Raw genomic sequence first — 15689 nt, 5'->3', positions numbered from 1 at the left:
GAGATGTGAGGGGCAAGTTTGTTTCTTTCACAGAGTGGTGGGTAGCTGGAGTTGTCTGCCTGGGGTGGGGAACCCCACTGGTCACGTGATCCCGTTTGCCCCTCCCATTTAACTGCAGATGGGCAGCATCTGCGCGTCTGTTTCCGAGACCCCTGATGCACCAATCACTCCAAGCATGCTCACTGTCTCTGGATAGGCAGTATTTTTCTTTCCGCTCAGTGCTGAAGTGGCTCGACTGCGGGGTTGGTAAAGGATCCTGGCTTCCTGGGTCAGAATCACTGTCTGCGGGCCGAAGATATCACTTTCCCATTGGTGAATATTGAGGCCGATCCTGAACGGGGAGATCTGATGTTGACCTTGAGCCCCGAACTCGGGGCCGATTACTCATTTATTTTCCAATTATCTGGGCTTGTCAAAAATGTGTCAACTTCACTTAATCTGCATTGAATGATCCAAACCAGGAACCCAGGCTGTCTATTTACACAGCACTGAAATGGGGAATCCTTTCACCATCATGGGAGACCCACTGACAGGTCACAGGAGGCTGTTGCTGTAGATCTGCCCCACCTTCCGCTTTGTGACGCAAGATCAGGTGGCGTGTGCTGACAGTCCCCAGATGGGTGGTGATGCTTCCTCCATGTTGTGTTGGGGAAATCTGATATTGGCCACTGAGTCCCGTTAACTTCCCCGAACTTGCCTCGCTTCTTGAGGCTCCTGGCATTTGTCCTGGAGCTTTCTGTCTGTTGTCTTCTCCCGGATTGGGGTGGGTGAGAAAGGAGAACGTCCTAGGTTGTGGGGATCTTTGATTTCACTGCCTGCTTTACCGAGGGACTGGGAAGACTAGGGGGGAGAATGGTTTCTGTGATGTGCTGATCTGTATCCAAAGGTCTCTGCCGTTCCTCGCAGTCACGGGCAGAGGAGTTACCATGCAAAGTGTGAAGTGTCCAGTGTCGAAGGTGTGTTGATAAAAATCTGTTGAGGGTGGAAGTATGTATGGCAAAGCTCTTATTGTTTATTCTAACTTTGTCCGTTTAGAATCTATTATACAGTAGTATGAACTATTAATTCAGTATCTGTGTATTGCTGGAGAACCATCAGTGATTGTCCTTGATCACTTCTCCCATCTGGTTCCATCTGCTCATCCCTGCCCATTTTGTTCAACCTCTGTCCAGTCTCTCTCCCCACAACTTCAGTGATGTATATCAATCATCTGGGTCAACCTCGGTCCATCCTGAATCCCACCATGCCAATGTTATATATCAGCTATCTTTCTTCTAAACTTTGTCTTCATTGTGAAGTGTCCTTTTGCACCTTTGGCCTTGCTGAGTTACTACCAGAATCGGTTTTTGTTCGCTGGAATGCCAGAGGGCATTCTGTTGTGCATTGGTGTGGAGGTGCTCGTTTTTGAACTGTGACTGGCTAACACACTGCGGCATTGTACTGGCAGGAAAGAGTACTGGGAGAGTTGGTGCTTGGGCTATAATCTGCGATCGGCATTCCAGGCATATGGAACAGTCGATGTTTTGGCTTTGACTTTGGTTAGTGCTTCTAACTTCTATTACACCTGGAAAGGTATAATAATAAGAGTTGTCGTGATGGGAGATTTTAACTTCCCAAATATGGATTTGCATCTCCCTAGAGTGAGGGATTTAGATGGGGTGGAGTTTTTAGGTGTGTTCAGGAAGGTTTCTTGACACAGTATGTAGATAAGCCTACACGAGGTAGAGGCTGTACTTGATTTGGTGATGGGAAATGAACCAGGTCAGGTGTCAGATCTCTCAGTGGGAGAGCATTTTGGAGATAGTGATCATAATTCTATCTCCTTTACAATAGCATTGGAGAGAGATAGGAACGGACAAGTTAGAAAACCGTCCAATTGGAGTAAGGGGAATTATGAGGCTATCAGGCAGGAAATTGGAGGCTTGAAACAGATGTTCTCGGGGAAAAGTACAGAATATTTGTATAGAGCTTTGTATAGGTATGTTCCAATGAGACAGGGAAGTTATGGTAGGGTACAGGAACTGTGGTGTACAAAGACTGTAATAAATATAGTCAAAAAAAGAAAAACTTACAAGGTTCAGAGAGCTAGGTAATGTTAGAGATCTAGAAGATTATAAGGCTACTAGGAAGGAGCTTAAGAAGGAAATTAGGAGAGACAGAAGGGGCCATGAGGAGGCCTTGGTGGGCAGAATTAAGGAAAACCCCAAGGCATTCTACAAGTATGTGAAGAGCAAGAGGATAAGACATGAAAGAATAGGACCTATCAAATGTGACAGTGGGAAAGTGTATATGGAACTGGAGGAAATGGCAGAGGTACTTAATGAATACTTTACTTCAGTATTCACTATGGATAAGGATTTTAGTGATCGTAGTGATGACTTGCAGCAGATTGAAAAGCTTGAGCATGTAGATGTTAAGAAAGAGGATGTACTGGAACTTTTGGAAAGCATCAAGTTAGATAAGTCGCCGGTACCGACAAAATGTACCCCAGGCTACTGTGGGAGGTGGGGGAGGGGATTTCTGAGCCTCTGGTGATGATCTTTGCATCATCAATGGGGACGGGAGAGGTTCCCGAGGATTGGAGGATTGCAGATGTTGTTCCTCTATTCAAGAAAGGGAGTAGAGATAGCCCAGGAAATTATAGACCAGTGAGTATTACCTCAGTGGTCGGTAAGTTAATGGAGAAGATCCTGAGAGGCAGGATTTATGAACATTTGGAGAGGTATAATATGATTTGGAGTAGTCAGCATGGTTTTGTCAAGGGCAGTTCGTGTCTTACGAGCCTGATTGAATTTTTTGAGGATGTGACTAAACGCATTGATGAAGGAAGAGCTTTAGATGTAGTGTATATGGATTTCAGCAAGGCATTCAATAAGGTACCCCATGCAAGGCTTATTGAGAAAGTAAGGAGGCATGGGATCCAAGGAGACATTGCTTTGTGGATCCAAAACTGTCTTGCCCACAGAAGGCAAAGAGTGGTTGTAGATGGGTCATATTCTGCATGCAGGTCGGTCACCAGTGGAGTGCCTCAGGGATCTGTTCTGGGCCCTTACTCTTCGTGATTTTTATAAATGACCTGGATGGGGAAGTGGTGCGATGGGTTAGTAAGTTTGCTGATGACTTGAAACTTGATAGAGGTATTTAAAATTATGAGGGGGATAGATAGAGTTGACGTGGATAGGCTTTTTCCATTGAGAGTAGGGGATATTCAAATAAGAGGACATGAGTTGAGAGTTAGGGGGCAAAAGTTTAGGGGTAACACGAGGGAGAATTTCTTTACTCAGAGAGTGGTAGCTGTGTGGAACGAGCTTCCAGTAGAAGTGGTAGAGGCAGGTTTGGTATTGTCATTTAAAGTAAAATTGGATAGGTATATGGACAGGAAAGGAATGGAGGGTTATGGGCTGAGTGCGGGTCAGTGGGACTAGGTGAGAGTGAGCGTTCGGCACTGACTAGAAGGGCCAAGATGGCCTGTTTCCGTGCTGTAATTGTTATATGGTTAAGTGCGAAGTGTTTCATTTTGGTAGGTCAAATATGATGGCAGAATGTAGTATTAATGGTAAGACTCTTGGCAGTGTGGCGGATCTGAGGGATATCGGGGTCTGAGTCCATAGGACGCTCAAAGCAGCTGAGCAGGTTGACTCTGTGGTTAAGAAGGCGTATGGTGTATTGGCCTTCATCAATCGTGGAATTGAATTTAGGAGCCGAGAGGTAATGTTGCAGCTATATGGGACCCTGGTCAGACCCCACTTGGAGTACTGTGCTCAGTTCTGGTCACCTCACTACAAGAAGGATGTGGAAGCCATAGAAAGGGTGCAGATGAGATTTACGAGGATGTTGCCTGGATTGGGGATAATGCCTTATGAGAATAGTTGAGTGAACTCGGCCTTTCCTCCTTGGAGTGAAGAAGGATGAGTGGTGACCTGATAGCGGTGTACAAGGTAATGAGAGGTATTGTTTGTGTGGATGGTCAGAGGCTTTTTCCCAGGGCTGAAATGGTTGCCACAAAAGGACACAGGTTTAAGGTGCTTGGAAGTATGTTCAGAGGAGATGTCAGGGGTTTGTTTTTTTTATGCAGAGTGCTTGGAATGGGCTGCTGGCAACAGTAGAGTGGAGGGGGATACGATAGCGTCTTTTAAGAGGTTTTTAGATAGGTACATGGAGCTTAGAAAAATAGAGGGCTATGGGTAACCTTAGTAATTTTTAAGGTAGGGACATGTTTGGCACTACTCTGTGGGCCAAAGGTCCTGTATTGTGCTGTAGGTTTTCTATTTTTCTACAGATGGGGCTGGATGGTTGTCCTTTTGCAATGAAGCAGAAATTTTGAGCAGCTGGACATTGGTTATGGGGAAATCCTGGATTGCGCTACCCAGTGTGAGATGCGGGGACGATGTGTGAGACTCTCGGGGTCGGTGAGTGGCAGATTCATCTATGTGACCCTGTGAGGTTGGGTCCTGGGATATCACAGTTTTTGATCCAGGTAAAATGGACCCGGGGATCGAGCTCTCCAGGTTTATAAGGTGTTGAGTGAGTATTTCTGATCTGGGATCAGATGTTTATGGAGTTCCTTTGGAAGCAATGACTGCTAATCTGTGGAGAGGATGTGTTCCCATTCCATCCTCACAGGGAGAGGGTATGAGTAAATGGGCTGTTCTGTGTTTACAACAGTTGAAATAGACCTGTGAGTTTGCTGTTCAAACTGTGTTTGGAAATCCCCCCCCTCACTGTCACCAGTCTGTCACTTGGTGGGAATCAGGCAGAATCTCAATTTGCTGGAGATCTGCATTAAAAACTGAAAATGTTTGAAGACATTATGATGAAACATTATTAGCCTGAATTGTTAAGTTTGTTTCCTCTCTCCATAGCTGTTCCTTACCTGCTGAGTGTTTCTGGTAATTCCAGTTTGTTTTTGTTACATTCACCCTGGAATGGTTTATATTCCCTGAAATGGACCTGTTTTAACCGGGGAGTAGAAATGGCTCATTCTGTGATAGTAGAACAGTAAAGAAACCACATCTTTCTCTGTAAATTATCCTGGAACCAATTTGTCTGTTATTCCTGGAAATGTGTTCAGTACAGTTGTTGCTGTGTTCAACCCTGTGCACCTGAGAGCAAGAACAAAGGTGTAAAAGATCTTAATATGTGGCATGCTCTTTGTCAATGATGTTGTTGTAACCTCACACACAAAACAGCAACTACAAACTCTCATGAACAGCTTCTCTAAGGCATGTAAGGATTTTAGGCTTACCATCAGCCTAAAGAAAACAAATATCATTGCCCAGGACGTAGTGGAGACACCAGTCATTACCATCAACAATTACAATCTAGAAGTGGTCCACGAGTTCACATACTTAGGGTCAACCATTAGCGACACTTTCTCCCTTGATGCTGAAATCAGTAGGCATATCGGTAAAGCAACATCGATCCTTGCTCAGCACTCCTTGTGGGTCTGGGAGAGTCCGAAACTCACTACAAAGACCAAGACTGCTGTGTACAATACATGCGTTATCAGCACATGGACCTGTGCTCAACGGAGTTAAGAGGGACAGTGGGGGTTGTGGGGGGGGATGTATGATTAAGTAACCTACCAAATGCTGAAAAGCCTGGATGCAGTGGACATGGAGAGGATGTTTCCGTTAGATGGAGAGTCTGTGATCTGACAGCACAGTCTCAGAATAAAGATGCTTCCCTTTAAAGCTGAGATGAGAAAAACTTTTTGGCCAAAAGATGGCTGATCTGTGGAATTTGTTGCTCCAGAGGTAGGTTGCTAAGTAGTTTCACGGTTACAGGAGGAAGGCAGGAATATGGTGTTGGAATAACAATCAGCCATGGGGTGATCTACCCCATCAGTGGTGGGGTAGACCAGATGGATCAAATCACCTAATTGTATTCCTGTGTCTTATGTCTTACCATGACTGAGTGATGGCTCCTTATCCCATATCGTTTTGGATGTATGAGGGACAATAAAAGATTGTTCACTGAGATCATTATACTTGCCTTCAACGTTTAAATTTTAGTGAGTTTTGTTCTAAGTAACATTAATCAGAAATGTTCGGTTCTCCTTTTTATCGTTAATGTGCTTCATTATCTTTCATGTTAAAGTTAGACCTGTGGTGAGAGATTTATTGGAAGAAAAGCCCACAACTGGAAGCAAACCACGACTGAAGACGAGGGAACAGCAACAAGTGAACCAGCCTGAAGATTGAGAGCATCAACTGGAGAGAACCCATCTGACTCGGAGATTTCAGTGATTCAGTCAGGAGGAAATTTGGTGAGTCTACTTAAACTCTGGTCCTTTAGACATTACATAACTGCACAAGAGAAGGTAGGAAATAGTTGGAGTGAGACTGAATGTGCCCAGAAGTACCAGTTATGCCTCTGTCAGACCCAGCTGCAATCACTCCAGATCTGGTAATGTGCTTCCGGCAGCCCAGCCCTTTAAAACCACTCCCATTCCCTCACAGTGTTTACTCAGTTCTTAAGTAGCTTTTCTTCTGAAAAGAAGAAGTTGCAGTTCTTCTGAAGTAGCTTTTGATCATTTCTGAGTACGGAGAGGGAAAGAGAGGGGAGTTTTTATACTTACTATCTTTCAAAAAAAGTAATTGTTTGAACTTGCTGCAAACTCTCTACCCATACCCTGTACTTTCTCAACCAAATTATTGACTTAGATGACAAGCAGCAATGGGTGTAACCCCAGGGAATGTCACTAAGCACGGGCTTGAGTCCAAGAAACAGCCTCTCTGTGGTGCTCTGTAACAAACTCAATGTTAACAGGAAGATTGGCCAGTAATTAAGATGACAAGAGAATTGTGGCCTCCTGAAAGGACATGCGAGCTGAGCTGTCTGATCCAGTGGACCAGATCCTCCCTCGTTGACAACTTAATTTACCCCATGCCCATCCACCCAGGTCATGTTGCGTCCGATAACCCACAGTGCCCCAACCATCCTCCGTCCCACCAGTGGCCCCACACCCTTCTTACCATTCACCCCACGCCGACACATAGACAGGTCCCCTTCACCCACATCCACCCTCCCAGCTTGGGGAACCACAACAAACTGATTCTGCAATCCCAACTCAGGCCCAAAACTAAAACCAGGGATGCAAGACTGGAGAACCCAGAGCCTCCAGCTGTCCGGGTGAGCTCAGTCCCGGCCCTTTCCCACTGCAATCTGCCCCCAATTTACACAAATCGGATCAACCCCTTCCTCTCTGCCACCTGAACAGGAGGAACACCAGCATCAGCTGGGATTGACATTGTACGGCGATTTGCAGTAGGTCCCTGTGGCGTCACCAGGGGTCAGAGGGACAACGCAGAGAGTTTGGTCATCTGGTCCTTTCACTGTGACACTCTCGAACTTTACATCAACTCCATCCAAATGACTCTGGGTGAAATTTGATGAGCAACAAATATAATTCCTCTCAGCGATCAGCTGTCTGAATGATACACTCACTTTCAGTTCCACTGTGTCTGAGTGTTTAGTTTCCCAGGAGACAAAACTTCAGGGATGAGAGGTCTTCTGTTAACTGATACGAATCTATGTTTTCCCTGCTAGCAACTCCAGTTTACATCAATAAAACCGTTGTTTATGAAAATAGTAACAACAGGACACTACACTGACTACACCCCAGACCAGATCACCCTGGAAACATCAGGGATTTTGTGACCCAACTTGAGACATAGGTCACACTGCCCATTCCATCAACAAGATGGCAAATCCGGGCACATAGCTGGGGACTTTACCTCACAAAACACTGGATTCAGTGATGAAGCACGTTCATTGTCCCCCTGAAATCATTAAAAACATCTATTGAACAGCTTTTGAAAACAAGTTATCACCCATTTGTGACATCACTCTGCGCCCCCACATGCCTGATGACACGTGTGGGTTCACCACACCAGGATCTGACATCATATGTAGAGTTCCTTACATCACATTGGTGCTGAGCTGGTTGAACTTTACCGGCTAAGGTAACAATTACCTTACCCACTCACCCACCCCACTGTCAACAGAGGAGTTACACTCTTCCCATTGGTGTGAATCCATGTCAGTCACTGGTTACACCCAATAGTGGAGATGGACCAGCCGAGAGGGCGATACCCCCGCTGATACGTCTCCATCTCCCGCTCCTGCACTGAACTCCCTGTCAAAGTAAATGTCCTGCTTTTTGGATTATTTCCACTTCCCTCCGAGGGAAGTTGGGGGTGTTTGTGAAGCATCTCCTGTGGCCGGAGTCTGATATATCGCTGAGAGGTAGGAAGAGACTGCTCGGCCCATCGGCTTGATGCCGGCTCCCTAGGGAGGGATGGATGGATCCTGGCAGAAGGAGGACGGACAGGGAATTAACTAAGAGGATAAATATGGTGTGAGGGGTTGAATAGGATGGAGTCTGAGAGGTTGTTTGGCCTGGGAGCAGAATGGGGGAAGGAACCCATATAATAGGGGGCAGGGGACATGAGGGGCTCGTCTATGGAAATGTCTGAGCCCACGGTGGTGGTGAGCAGAGATATTCACCACTTTGGGGGGCAAACACTGGCAGACTGTATTTTCATATTGTTAGTGACACAGAATTATACACAGTCGTCCCTCCTTATCCGCAGGTTTGAGATGCACGGATTCAACCAACCGCGGATCAGGAAAACCCGGAAGTTCTCTCTCCAGCACTTGTTTGAGCATGTACAGACTTTTTAATTCCTTGTCATTATTCCCTAAACAATGCACTATAACAACTATTTACATAGCATTTACATTGTATTAGGTATTATAAGTAATCTAGAGATGATTTAAAGTATACGAGAGGATGTGAATAGGTTACCGTGGATCGGGAATCAAAAAAAAACTGGAAGTTCTCAAAGTCGGAACAGGTATATCCGGTATTATTTAGCGTCAGTTAGTCAAACATTTGTCTTAGTATATATTTTTCCTTTCTATGCATATAAAACACTTAAGAAATGTATGTATTTCAATAATTAAACCACTGCGTTGCTTAGTAATAATTGTAGCTTTCATCGGGGCAGGGCCTTCACATGCTCCATTATTCTCACTTTATCCTTTAAAATTGTTCCGATAGTTGACTGACTGTAGCCTAATGCTTTTCCATTGACCGATAGTGTTTCACCTCTTTCTGATTGCTTTATTATTTCCACTTCATTTTCAATCGTGATTGTTTTCCGTCAACGGAACAGAAACACTGCGGGCAGTGGGTCCCAAGCTCCGCCGGGTCCTAAAGTCCGCCGCACTGAGACAGGTTAAATAAGCTCCGGTGCTCCGCTGGGTCCTAAAGTTCACTGACGTCAGCATCCGCATTTTTTGGTATCCGTGTGGTGTCCTGGAACCAAACCCCTGCTGATAAGGAGGGCCGACTGTATATTCTAAATGGAGAGAAAAATCAGAAATCAGGTGTAAAGGGACCTAGGAGTCCTTCTGCAGGATTTCCTAAAGGTTAACCTGCAGGTTGAGTTGGTGATAAATAAGGCAAATGCAATGTTAGTATTCATTTCGAGAGGACTAGAATATAAAAGCAAGGATAAAATGCTGAGGCTTTATAATAGAAACACTGCATGTTTTCATCCTATCTCATTCTGACACCACGTTCACAATAGATAACACACAGACTGAGAACACTGCTCTCACGCAGGTATCACGTGTTGAGAGCCACAGATGCAAATTTACCCACAGACATAAGTGATTGGATTTCCTGGAATGTGGTGCTGAGGTCATACTGAGAGGAAGAGAGAGAGATTGATACACAGAAAGAGAGGTGGTGGGACGAGAGAGAGTCAGGGATACCATGCAGTTTGTAGGGCTGAATATTCTGTTTCACTCTTCAAGTGATTTACTCTTGCTTCTGTGGCCACTACGGATCTAATAGGAACATTTCCCTGTTTAATTCTGCTCTGTTCTGTTCTTCCATTTGCCACTGGAAGTGAACAGGCTGAGAAGGGAATGGTATTCACAGCATTGACCTTTCGCTAAATGTCACCTATGTCTCAGTTCAAATCATGAGGCTTTGGTACATTGTGAAGTGTTGGGGGGAATGGGGAAGACATGAAAGTGAAAGACAATAGAGAGAGGAGGGAGGGAGTATCACAGAGTCATACAACACAGAAACAGGCCCTTTGGCCCACTGAGTAGGTGCCAACCATTGAACACTATTGATATTGATCCTGCGCTGATCCCAGGTTATTGCCTCCACATTCCCCCTGAGACAGTTTTCTGTGGTCATTTAATCTACTGGTCCGTGTGCAGAATGAAAACAGGACATCGTGCTCGAGAGTCACCTCAGGCTCCTCCATCCCATGATGCCCTGTTCTGTTCTCCTGTTTGCCACCGGATGTGAACGGAGGGGTTCCACTTCATAGACATAGGTGATATTTGATAAAAGGTCTCAGTTTGAAACACGAGGCGACGTGAGGTGTTCGGGTTGGGATGGGGAGAGCAAGAAAATGAAGGACAGTAGAAGTGAGAGTGGAAGGGAGAGAGCAAGTCTTACGACACAGAAACAGGCCCTTTGGCTCACTGAGTACGTGCTAGCCTTCGACACCATTTTTTAAAATAATTTTTTTTTATTGAATTTTCAAATAGTTACAGAAGGGAAAAAAAAAAATCAACCCTTCCCCCCTCAACCCCTCCCCCCTAACATATCCCTGTAGAAAGAGAAAAAAAAGAGAGAAGAAAAAAGAAAGAAAAAGAATGCCTGGATATCGGAATATCCCCACATGCTCCTTGGAGTTCATAATAGCTTTAGTATATATATTTATTTCTTTCCCCAAATAACCAATAATTTTATCTTCGGAGCACCTATATATTTAATCCTATGTTTTGTAAATAAGGGTGCCAAATTTTCAGAAATATTTCATATTTATCTCTTAAATTATAAGTAATTTTTTTCAAGTAGAATGCAGCTGAAAATTTCATTCTTCCAACAATCTCTACTTAAGTATGAATCCGATTTCCAAGTAACTGCAATAGACTTTTTGGCTACTGCCAATGCAATTTTTATGAATTCTTTCTGATATTTATTCAGTTTGGATTTTGGTTTTATCCCTTCAATATCGCCTAGTAAAAATAATGTTGGATTATGTGGAAGTTGTGTTCCAATAATTTGTTCCAATAAAACTCTTAATTTGTCCAAAAAGGTTGAATTTTAAAACAAGACCAAGTAGAGTGTAAAAAAGTACCAATTTCTTGATTACATCGGAAACATTGATCAGATAAATTGGGGTTTAATTTATTCATTTTTTGTGGTGTAATATATAATTGATGTAAAAAATTATATTGCACTGATCTTAACCGAACATTTGTTGTATTTGTCATACTGTCAAGACATAGTCTTGACCAACTTGTTTCTTCAATTTTAATGTTCAAATCAGTTTCCCATTTTTGTCTTGACTTATGAATTCCTTGTTTAATTGTCTGTTTTTGAATCAAACTATAATACAAGAAATAAATTTTTAAATTTTTCCTTTTTGAATTAAAGTTTCTATTTCATTAGGTTTCAGCAATAACATTGTTTAACCCAATTTATCTCTTAAATAAGCCCTTAATTGGAAATAACAAAAAAGAGTGTTTTTTGATATTTTGTATTTATTCTTTAATTGATCAAATGACATTAATATACCTCCTTCAAAACAATCTCCTATATATCTAATCCCTTTTTGAAACCAGTTGTATAAAAGTTGGTTATCCATTGTAAAAGGAATAAGTTTATTTTGAATTAAAGGTCTCTTTGCTAATAAAGATTCTTTATCTCATCATCAACATTTATCTTATCCCATAAATCAATCAAATGTTTTAATATAGGAGATTCTTTCTTTTCCCGTATCCATTTAGATTCCCACTTATATATAAAATCTTCTGGTATATTTTCTCCTATTTTATCTAATTCTATTCTAATCCGTGCCGCTTTATCTTCATCAAAAAAAGATGCAATAAATTTAAGTTGATTTGCTTTATAATAATTCTTAAAGTTTGGAAGTTGTAACCCTCCTAGGTCAAATTTCCATGTCAATTTTTCCAACGATATTCTTGACATCTTGCCTTTCCAAAGGAACTTCCTCACACATTTATTTAATTCTTGAGAAAACCTCTGTGGTAATTGTATTGGTAGTGTTTGTAATAAATATTGTAATCTAGGGAATATATTCATTTTTACAGCATTTATTGGTAATGTAATCCATTTATCAAGATCTTCTTGAATTTTTTTCAATAATGGTAAATAATTTAATTTATATAAATTCTTTATATCATTATCAACTCTTATACCTAAGTATTTTATACCATTTATCGGCCATCTAAATTGAGTTATTAGTTGACATTGACTATAATCTCCTTTAGTAAGGCATAGAATTTCACTTTTATCCCTATTTATTTTGTAGACTGATATTTTCCCATATTCTTCCAATCTGGAAGATAATTTACGCAGCGAATACAATGGGTTTGTTAAATAAAGCAAAACATCGTCAGCAAATAAATTAATCTTATATTCCTCCTGGTTAACTCTGAAACCCATAATATCTGGGTCTGTTCTAATTAATTCAGCTAATGGTTCTATTGCCAACACAAATAAAGCAGGTGATAATGGACAACCTTGTTAACTGAAATGATGTTGAAATTTGACCATTTGTCACTACTTTAGCTTTGGGATTAGTATTTAAGGTTTTAATCCATTTTATAAAAGATACTCCTAATCCATATTTTTCCAATACCTTAAACAAAAAATCCCATTCCAATCTATCAAATGCTTTTTCTGCATCTAAGGCAACTGCCACACTCATTTCCTCCCTCTTTTGTGCCAAATGAATTATGCTAAATAACCGAGATACATTATCTGCCGATTCTGTATTTTTGATAAATCCTGTTTGATCCATATGTATTAATTTTGGTAAGTATTTAGATAATCTATCAGATAACATTTTTGCTATTATTTTATAGTCGGTATTCAACAAAGAAATAGGTCTATATGATGTTGGCTTTAAAAGATCTCTATCTTTTTTTGGCAATACTATTAAAATAGCTGTTGAAAAAGATTCTGGAAGTTTATGCGTTCTTTCCGCTTGGTATATTAACTCCATAAAAGGAGGAATTAGTAAATCTTTAAACTTTTTATAAAATTCGGGCGGAAAACCATCTTCTCCTGGGGATTTATTACTCTGAAGTAATCCTAAAGCTTCTTCGACCTCTTTTAATGTAAAAGGCATATCTAATTCCTTCTGTTCTTCTGAATTCAATTTTGGAAGAGTTATTTGTGATTAAAAAAAACCTTTCTATCTCGACATTGTCATTTTGTGATTCTGATTGATACAATTCAGAATAAAAATTCTTAAAAGTTTCATTCATTTCTAAAGGTTTATAAGTAATTTTATTTACACTTGTTCTAATTGCATTTATCGTTTTAGAAATCTGGTCTGTTTTTAACTGCCAAGCAAGAATCTTGTGTGATCTTTCACCTCGTTCGTAATATCTCTGTTTAGTTCTCATAATTGCTTTTTCTGTTTGGCATGTCTGAAGTGTATTATATTGTAACTTCTTGTTAACAAGTTGTCTTCGTTTTTCTTCTGTCATATATCTTTGAGATTCTTTTTCTAATTTTGTAATCTCTTTTTCCAATTGATCTATTTCTACCATATATTCCTTCTTAATTTTAGAAGTATAACTTATTATCTGGCTTCTCAAATATGCCTTCATTGCTTCCCATACTATAAATTTATCATCAACTGAATGTAAATTTGTATCTAAAAATAAACTGAACCTGCTTTTTCATGAAATCACAAAAATCTTGATGTTTTAATAATATTGAATTAAATCTCCATCTGTAAATCGATTCCTCTTTATCCATCATTATCATTGTCATTGTCAAGGGGGAATGATCTGACAATATTCTTGCTTTATATTCCATATTTTTCACTCTGTCTTGAATATTCGTTGATAATAGGAAAAAATCTATCCTTGAATAAGTTTTATGTCTATTTGAATAAAATGAGTAATCTCTTTCTTTTGGATTTATTCTTCTCCATATATCAATCAAATTTAAATCTTTCATCAATGATAAAGTTAATTTTGCTACTTTTGATTTTGTAACAACCTTTGTTGATCTATCTAAAACTGGGTCTAGACAAAAATTAATATCTCCACCTATTAATATTTTGTCATGTGCGTTAGCCAAATTCAAAAAGGCCTCTTGTTTAAATTTTACATCATAGTCATTTGGTGCATAAATATTCATAAGAGTCCATAGTTCTGAAAAAATTTGACAATGTATAATTACATATCTCCCCGCAGAATCAATTAATACATTTTGTATTTTAATTGGTAAAGTTTTATTAACCAAAATTGCAACTCCCCTTGCCTTTGAATTAAATGAAGCTGCAATAACATTTCCGACCCAATCTCTCTTTAATATCTGATGTTCTATCTCTGTTAAGTGTGTTTCTTGTGAAAAAGCTATATCTATTTTCATTTTCTTAATGTATGTTAAAATTCTTTTTCTTTTCACCGGTCCATTAAGCCCATTAACATTAAAACTTAAAAAATTCAGTAAATTAGTCATTATTTTTAACAGGGTTACTCCAGTCTATAGTAATACCTAACTTTTCAACTTTTGTAGTACCTTGGGGAATCTTTTTAAAATTCTCTGTGTTGCTATGTGTCTCCCCCCCCCCCCCCCCCCGATTGTCCAGGCAAAGAAAGAAAGATTAAAGAAAAATAGATTATAAAGAAAAAAATAACAAAATACCCCCCTCCGTTGTACGGGTCATGGCAATGGCCATGATTACACACGTGAATCCCGTAGCAATCGATCTGAAGTTCCTCCAGCTCCCCCGTAACATAAAAAAGTATATATAAGAGAAGAAAAAATAATATCACTACTCTCGATTAATATTTCTCAAATTTATACCTTTCTCCCCCTGTATCATATAATTAAGAATCTATTTAAATATTCTTCTGTCCTTAAACATCCATCAACTCCATTCATTGTCCTTATCTTCATCTTTAATCCATTTCACTTTTAAATCTTTGGCTGTAATTAGCGAATATTTGGGCGTTCTTGTACAAATTCTTCCGCATCCTGATAATCAGTAAAAAATCATCTTTTTCCATCATCCAAAAAAATTATCAGGGTTGCCGGATGGCGCAATATAAATTTATAACCCTTTTCCCATAAAACTTTTTTTGCTGGGTTAAATTCCTTCCTTCCTTCTCAAAATGTCATAACTTACATCAGGATAAAAAAGAACTGTTTTCCCTTCTATCATCAATGGCCCCTTTCTCTTTCTGGCATGTTGGGCAGCCGCCTTCAGGATCTTTTCTTTATCTTGATATCTTAAGCATTTTATCAAGATTGATCGTGGGTTTTGATCAACTTGAGGTCTTGATCTTAAGGCTCTGTGAGCCCTTTCAATTTCAATTAACTGGCTTCCTTCTTCCATTTCCAAAATTTCTGGAATCCATTTTTGAAAAAAAATTATTGAATCCTTTCCCTCTATACCATATATGTTAAACTCAAGGCCCGCGGGCCAAATCCGGCCCGCGGTGGAATTATCTTTGGCCCGCAAGATAATATCTAATTACTATTAAAGCTGGTCCCAATAATCGAAGCGCCTATGGCGTATGATATGGCTAATGCTGAGTTTATTCAGGTACCAGGTTTTCAGGGTTTTTAGTGTTTATTCGGCAGTCTTGCTCGGCAGTCG

General features: G+C 40.4%; 1 protein-coding gene across 8 annotated transcripts in view; it reads left to right on the top strand.

The window, feature by feature from the left end:
* Positions 1-15689, top strand: part of LOC140714203 (NACHT, LRR and PYD domains-containing protein 3-like) — a 99727-nt gene that overhangs the window by 21509 nt on the left and 62529 nt on the right. For 6 of the 8 annotated variants that reach the window (XM_073025201.1, XM_073025247.1, XM_073025186.1 and 3 more), the window contains one exon: positions 6100-6268. The gene's annotated coding sequence lies outside the window, so the exon portion shown is untranslated. The remainder of the gene's footprint in view (positions 1-6099; positions 6269-15689) is intronic. The other 2 variants (XM_073025237.1, XM_073025229.1) reach the window with 1 other exon arrangement.

The sequence above is a fragment of the Hemitrygon akajei genome, chromosome 2 (genome assembly GCF_048418815.1).
Source record: "Hemitrygon akajei chromosome 2, sHemAka1.3, whole genome shotgun sequence".
NCBI lineage: Eukaryota > Metazoa > Chordata > Chondrichthyes > Myliobatiformes > Dasyatidae > Hemitrygon > Hemitrygon akajei.
The sequence above is the reverse complement of the archived record's forward strand: the minus strand, read 5'-3'. Positions and strand labels throughout refer to the sequence as shown.